This window comes from Maniola hyperantus, chromosome 10, assembly GCF_902806685.2.
Source record: "Maniola hyperantus chromosome 10, iAphHyp1.2, whole genome shotgun sequence".
In the NCBI taxonomy this organism is placed as follows: Eukaryota; Metazoa; Arthropoda; class Insecta; order Lepidoptera; family Nymphalidae; genus Maniola; species Maniola hyperantus.
The window spans coordinates 8,197,239-8,205,843 of record NC_048545.1 but is presented as its reverse complement, the minus strand read 5'-3'; positions in this window follow the sequence as shown (position 1 = coordinate 8,205,843).

The following is an 8,605-nucleotide window of genomic DNA, read 5'->3' as shown; positions in this document are numbered from 1 at the left end:
AACGTTTCCACAGTGACAAAACATCGCTTAAGAGGTTGTCTTTAGCCTACTAAGGTGACAAGGGTAACGAAATAATATTATCGAAGGGTGTGTTTGCAAATGGCACTACATTAAAATTGCGTCGATAACTTGTTTGAAGTGTACTCTAAAAAAATTTTGCCCCTCACTATCGCTCGCAGATATTTAATATCTATTCTTCAATATTTCTCTATTCTAGATAGATTCACTAACGCTAGAGAACTTTGAAGTAACGACAAGGGTATTTTAAAACCAGCACTCATCGTTTGAATCTCTGTACGTGTTCGTATTTATAAAGAAAAATTGACTTATTGTCATTTCAATGTACTGCCCAAACCATTGGGTCTAGATACTAGAAATCTAGCTTGTAGGTTTTCTCTATAACATAGACCCTCAGTAAGAAAGGATGTTCAGAAATTCTACCCTAGTGCCGGGGTGGGCCTAAATATTCATTAAATAGTACATTACCGCACGAGACCGAGAAGTAAGCTTTTTCTGGTCGAGTGTGAGTTAAACGGACGAGCCTTGGCGAGGACGTCTAGAAAGGCACTCCCGATCGAGGCATGTATAGTGCTTTTCTAAAAAATGAAACTAGTAATTTATTAAAAAAAGTATATAGGTAATAGGTATATATGTACCTTCTATGTATTTTGCTAATTCAGCCTCCTCTCAAATTAGGTGTGCAATTAAATTCCATACTATCCTCACTTGAACTCATTTTATTTAGTAGGTAACTTATTTTTAATAAATAATTTAAAACGAACAGTCAATTCGAGACTTTTAATATAAAGACCAAAAAATTCATTAAACTTTTGCTCCGAATGACGCTACAGCCTAGCAGTAAAAAAAAACCCAATAACCGTGTTGTGAGTCGAGCGCTGAAAACGCAATTCGTAGAGTTCCGAATTCAAACTATCTACGATTAAGAAAAAAAAAAAATATTAAAAATATACAAGATATTAAGGAAGAAAAATTATTCCAAATTCAAATTTAGCATAGTAAATAGTAACATTTCTGAACAGTAAATAATTGTGAGGAACAGACAATATTCCAAATTCAAACCTACTTTCCTGGATCGCTGTACTAATACCTACTGTCCAGAAATGAAATACCATACTTACTTTTCTGGACAGTAGCAATACTCTCCGGGAAGTTTAACTTTCGAACCAATCTACAGGATATGAAATGTGCACATTTCATATCATTTTTTAGAAAATAACGTTTACTATTGAAACAAAGGCTAGCTAATAGATACCTACTCTACCTAGCATACTAATACTGAATTTGCGAGCAGAACAAGTGTCTTAATAAGTATATAATATATCAGGCAATGGTAAAACGAATTTCCGGAGGCTCGAAAGCCAGATCACGTAAATTGATAATTCTATCAAACATTTTGCAATTTCAGACTAATCTAGGTTAGGTAATACTAAAATTAGATGTTTTCAGCGCACTTATCTGCGCTGGGCAAATGATGGTTGTTTAAAATGCGCCTATTTTATGGTAAACTAGATGATGACTTCGACTTCATTCGTGTAAGTTTCGGTATTTTTTAAACCCAGTGGAAAATCTTTGATTCTCCGAGATAAGAAGTAGCCTATGCCTGTCTCTGGAATTCAGGCTAACCTCTATTTATTGGCGCTCAAAGCACTCCGCGCGTCCTGAGTACTCCGTGTGTTTTCAGAATATAAATTTCAACCGTATATGAACGTTTATAAAGCTGTTATCATGGCAACCCCCTTCTAGACACCATTAAAGTTTTAAAGTTTAAAGGTGTCTGGCAGGGGGTTGCCACGACACTAAGTGTCTGGCAATTCATGACGTGTTTCTAATACTATCCCGAAGAAAATATAAAATTAGACTTTATACTTTGGTACATGGGATTATTCAAGGGGCGGACCAACAAATTCCTAAAAGGCCGGCAACGCATCGGCGCGGTTCCTCTGGTGGTGCAAATGGTCATGGGCGGCGGTAATCACTTAATATCGTGACCCGCCTGCTCGTTTGCTCGCTATCTCTATTAAAAATATACCTACTTATAGCAACCACGTTCCAAACAAAAATCCAAACAAACGTTCCTCCCAGGGTTGGGGACAATAGGCAGAAAAAAATTCAGATTTTAGAAAATAAAGAAGGTCATTGCGCTGGCTCTCTCTCTATACTTCCAGAGATCCATATAGTTAAAACGGTCTAATATAGGAACTAGCAGTTCCAATAATTCGAATTTGAATGTGATGCATAAAAACCGTCTTCGTGAACTATTTATATAAATATGTAAATATGGCTTAGTAAATAGGATGTGAAACTAATTGGAATCCATAATGCTTACCTATTTTAGGCGAATACACAAAAAAACGTGGATTACGACGTAGTTTTGTAACCTATAACTTATATTTTTGTCCGCGTGGACTAAACAAATTTCAAACCCTTATTTTACCCGCTTAGGTGTTGAATTTTCAAAAATCCTTTCTTAGCGGATGTCTACGTCATAATAGCTTTCTGCATGCAAAATTTCAGCCCGATTTGTCCCGACTCCTGTAGTTTGATATGTGAGTGCATAGATCAGTCAGCCAGCTTTTCTTTTTATATAAGTACCTATTTAGAGAAGATTCGAGATTAGAGATTGATTAGAGATGGTGAAAATGGTCATTTTTCTCAGTTTAAAACATTTTTAAGGTAACAACCAATTTTTAAGTCTCTATTATTCTGTTTTCTCAGTCTCTTTCATTACGAAATACTTATGCAAAGTAATAATAAGTATTACAAGTATAAATGATTCAATTCCTGAACGATTTTCGTGAACATCACAAAAGTTGGTTAATTTGTTTAGGATTAATGCCTGTGTTATTTTACATTTCAACTTCTGTACTGTCTCTGAAATCTGGTATTAATTTAAGTTCTTCTACGTCAGTTTTTATTTCCAAGAAAGTAATTTGATTCTTCTTATCCTGACATCACATGCCTTTGGAAGTTGTATTTTATGATAAAAAGTTAAGAGTAATTATGTTTGTGCTATGAAGTTAAAATATATGTATACTTACAGTTGGAAGCGATTTATTGGAAATATTAAGTAGGTAAGTGCCAAGTTAATACTTAAAGATTGGATTGCGCGTTTGTGGTTTGGGGTGTCTAATTGCTTGCTCAAAATAGTTTTTGGAAAGTAAATTGATAAGCTATTGTCAACATGATAGGGTGGATACACGTATTGGAGTGTGACTTTATGTCAGAGGGACATTTTGCTTTTACGCAAATCATGGGGTCAATAATATGACCTAGTACCTAGTACATGCGCTGCCTTGTTACGGGCTTTGCGAATGTCCGCGGTGGAGCTCATAATTTATCTACCAAAAGTTACACCCAGATTCAGTACGCGGCAGAAAATAATGTACATCGACCTTTAGAAAGATGTTTCGGCTTTGTAGAGCGTTGTTTCTGTCACTCATACTCGTACCTATGTGACGTTTTGTCGGTCTCAAAACGACACAGACAACGCTCTACAAAACCGCTACCTATTTATAAAGGTCGATGTACCTACATTATTTTCTGCCGCGTACTGTAGGTAGGTACTTGGATTTATTTAGAACCGAAATGCAGCCAGTGTTTTTGGCATCATTCCATATAAGTATGACTTCTGAGTTTAATGTTATCTAAAGATAAGATTTTAACATTAATTGTAAGCCTACCTTATTCCATCAATATCCATGTTTACCTACTCATTTTTTCTGACTATCTGCTGAGATAAACAATAACTGGTTCGCATAATTATCTGAAAATAAATACCAATCTTATATTTTACTAGCTTATGCCAGCGACTTCGTCCGCGTGGACTACACAAATTTCAAACTCCTGTTTTACCCCTTAGATTAGATAACGTTAACAATAGATAAAAAATCCATGACTAAGGTTGTTACTAAATCTATTAAATCTTATTCAAACTACAGGAATTCTTTCTACCTACTTACTTAGATTAATCTCAACATCTCTTTCTTTGTATCGTATTCTTCATTGCTGAATGCCATAGTGGGAGTTTTCTTGGGATACTAATGCGGTGGGCAGTGGGCTTCCAGATCCTTCCTCATACTTACCATTTGACTTCACACAAGATCGGGTCGACCATCACCCATGTCGTGCTTTCTGAGGCACGAGGCAAACTAAAAATCGTACCTCCAAAATCTGTCCTCCATCACTTTTTGCCATAGATCAACGTTGCTTAACCAGCGTGACAGACTGATATATATGTATAGGTACACCGTTACAACCATTGATTTACACATTCTAGGTCCACATCTCAGAGAGATTGATGAAGATATAAATATGAAAATTTTATCAATTAGGATTTCAGCTTCACTTAAAATCGTAAAAGCTTAAAAAACGTGACGTACCTTACCTACTTAAAATTTGCAAATATAATTTATACCGGAAATTGAAAATACGTGAAGAGAAAAAAATACCTATCCTGCCTTCCAGTTTATATTTATAGAGCTTTTAATGATTACGCTTTTCCATTCCTTCGTTATTGGATGCTTTAATGGAATTGAACTTATGAGCTATTGGATAACAATAAACCAAAATATGGGGTGCAGTATTACAAAAAAAAACATTATAGCTGGCTCATTATTAGAGTAAAGAGTGAGCCTGGCTGTTCAGCGAGGCCCGGACTTGTAGGTACAGTAATTTGGATATATTCATAGCAAAAGTTTTATTTAAAAAATAAACAGACAGTACAGAATAGTACAGAAACTCAAGTAACGTCGCCATTCCAGCAGTTTGAAGCCCCAACGTCTATCGTTTTTGCGAACTATGTGCCCTGCCTGCTGAATTCAGGCGGCGCAAGACCGTGGCTCGTGGAAGTCCCTACGAGAGGTCTATGTCCAGCTGTGAACTTCTATCGGTTGATGATGATGATGATGATGAATAGAATTTGCAATTTTACTGGAAATTAACCCTCTCAGAAATATTAACACACATTTCATGCAAATTAGAATTATGTAATTTGCAACGAGCCTTCACTGTGTAATCCAAATCTAATTATTTCGTTGTAGGTGTAGTCTCTGGTATAGTCAAGAGCATGAGAATTTTATTTTATCCGAGTATTGAACAATTGTGTCCATTAATTATAAGTTCGCATGGACTACATAAATTTCAAACCCATATTTTACCCTCCTAGGGGTTGAATTTTATAAAATCCTTTTTACAGGATGTCTACGTTATAATAGCTAGCATGCCAAATTTCAGCCCGATCCGTCCAGTAGTTTGAGCTGGGCGTTAATAGATCAATCAGTCAGCAGTCTTCCTTTTGTAGGTATATTTAGATGAATAATTATTCTTCTTATTGAAATATTTAGGTTGCTATACAAAATAATTGGGTATACCTATAAGTATTAAAATAAGGTTATATTTCCGCAAGAATGCCGAATGAGCATCTTACTAAAAGGTTTTTGTACGAAATGAAGTCCCTTCTGTCCCGGGAAGAATAGCTACTTACCGTTGAGCTGATTATTATGGTTGTGAAACATTCAAGACAGTGTACAATGTCGTACATGTTGTTGGTAATGTATAAATCCTCCATTACACATAATGACTAGCAGACGTTACCAGATAGATGGGTACTACTAGGTATAGGACGCGACAGGTCGAGATGGCAATCAAGATATGAGGATATGAGGTAAAACACTAAAAAATTATAAAAATACATTATAGTCTACCTGTCGTCTGAAATTTTATTTATAAAGTAGGAATTATGAAAGGTGCTCTTGTGACTGGCCTTTGGGAAGCTCTTGGGAGATATAAACTAGCCCACACTGCTAGAAACATGTTTGTGTGTGTACTGTGGTAAAAGTTGTTTGCGACTACTTCTATTTTATAATTTTATTGCTCAAAGGACAACGACTATTTATTTTTAATTGCGAACTTTTAGACTGCGATACTCATTTATTTTATTGGACATACAATTAAATAGAGTAAAATTAGAGTATTTAAGATCTAACTTGTATTACTTGTCTCCAGACGTGCCGATGACTTATTATTTTTTACGGATTACTAACTAACTAACTTTTCTCAGTGGAAAATAAAACTTAAAAGCACTTGTGAGACATACCTACGCACTGTTGCGTCGAGAGTGCGTAAAAATCAAAAACCTTTCCAGCTAAGTACTTCTCGATGTCAGATTTAGATTACGTCTCTTTAAATTTACCTTTGATTTGTAGCCTGCTAGTCCAATAAACCCACGCGATTACTGTAACTCACTATTTGCCCCAAGGAATAAAACAAATCTAGGATAGTTGCGCTAGATATCCTTACGATAAGCAATGAAGTCAAGACGTGCATCTGCATTCCCAGCCTTCAATTTTGCTATCAAGCAACTGATATTAAAAAATTCAGTTCAAGCAATTCAAAATTAAATATTACTAGCTGCCCCGGCGAACTTCGTACCGCCTAACAGTCGATTATTTTACAGGTTTTTAAAAAAAAAACTCTCCGTAAAAACTATCCCCTTACTTCAAGGAATATTATGAAAAAAGAATTAGCGAAATCGGTTCAGCTGCTCTCGAGATTTGCGATCAGCAACACATTCAGCGATTCATTTTTATATATAGAGATAATGTAAATAACGGCTACCTACCATACCACGATTAAAATGATGATTTTGAATTATCGATATTTCGACAAAGTTGCATGAGTCGTGAACCGTGTTCATGACAGGACTGCAGACTACTAATCATGCTAAGTGCTAAATACTAAGTATACTTTGCCGGACAGCTCGTGAAGATTCAGCGAAAAGAACTAGAAAGCGGGTAGTTCGATACTACCCGTGTCAGCTCGGACTTTATCTTTCGCAGCAATGTAGTTCCACACACACATATCAGCAGTTCTGACCACGACCCATGCAACTGGGTCGAAGTATCAACAATTCAAAATCATTATTTTAATGGTGGTAGGTACGGTACATACCACATAGATACGTACCCGTTAATTACATTATAATAATTATGTCGTTAAACCACGAATCAAGCCTAAAATCTTTAAGTGTCCCGTTCACACAGACCGGCTGGGACCGGAGAGCAGATTTTGAACAGCGATTAAAATAGAGTGTTGGATAGTTGAAATAAGGTTTATTTTTACATAATATCACCTCTTTTGTTATTGAGAATGCCGGAGAGCAACCTTACGCGGTTAGTGTGAAAAATGAAAAGGAGCCGTTCGGCTACGTAGGTATGATTTCTGATGACGCGCTATTCCGCTCTCGCGCAGCCAAACAGCTCCGTTTGCGTACTCTTTCAGTACAGTGCTCTTCCAGCCGGTCTATGTGAAACAAAGCTTGGTCGCTCCGGCCAGTTCCAACCGTACGCGCGCCGGAGGTCTGTGTGAAAAGAAGACCACCGTCCGATTCTGTCCGAGCCGCTCTGTGTGAACGGACACTATTACACAATTAGGTACTTACGAAAGTCCTATTTGAAACCTATCTATTTGAAATATAGATGGCTTTACCCGAGCTATACATACCTAACCTAAAACATACCAATAAAAAGGTAGTTTTTATTGTTATGTTTTTTTAATGTGAAAATCTAAATATATAAAAGGAAAAGGTGACTGACTGACTGACTGACTGACTGACTGAATGACTGACTGACTGACTGATCTATCAACGCACAGCTCAAACTACTGGACGAATCGGGCTGAAATTTGGCATGCAGATAGCTATTATGACGTAGGCATCCGCTAAGAAAGGATTTTTGATAATTCAACTCCTAAGGGGGTAAAATAGGGTTTTGAAATTGTGTAGTCCACGCGGACGAAGTCGCGAGCATAAGCTAGTTTAACAATAAAACTTAAATCTAGTTTTATCTAATTACTACACAAATCATGCCCACTTGGAATGGTGCCAAGAATACTGGCTGCATTACCGTGCTGGACAGCCAGGTGATCCGTTGCGCAAAAAATGAGCCAGCCCTTCTGTCACCAGATGAGGCTATCAATCGCTACTACCTACCTACTACTTTTCATATCGATTCTGAGGAATGTAAATAAAACCAGCAATAATGAAAGAAAATATTATTTATTAAAAACTGTGTCCATACACCTTAAAATTGACACATGAATTCGTAGTCAACTGTGAATAAAGGTAGGGTTTGCGACACATGACACTGCGACGCTTGGTAGCGACACTGTGTCGCACGTAGGTATGCAGTGACGCTTATCGTGGTCACACATCTCAAATGCACTCCATACATTTCTATACAAAGCAGTCTGCAAGTGTCGCCTGCCAAGTTTCGCGTGTCGCTGTCGTGCATCGTGGTCGCATAACCCAACGCACCCAATTTTATATTTCCAATAAATAAAAATATAACAAATATTAATATTCAACAAAATGACTACCTATCCACAATGATTCGATATTGATATTAGATTTTTGTCACTCTTCTAGGCTTCAATAACACCAATGAAATTGAATAAACATCAATTTCACTGAGTATACAAAACAAGTAGGTACTTAAATGTAAAGTAAAGGAAAAATTTCCGTCAACTAGATCTTTTCCGACCTTGTCGCCATCTCTACTCGGACTTAAGTAGCTTTTTGTTGTAGGTA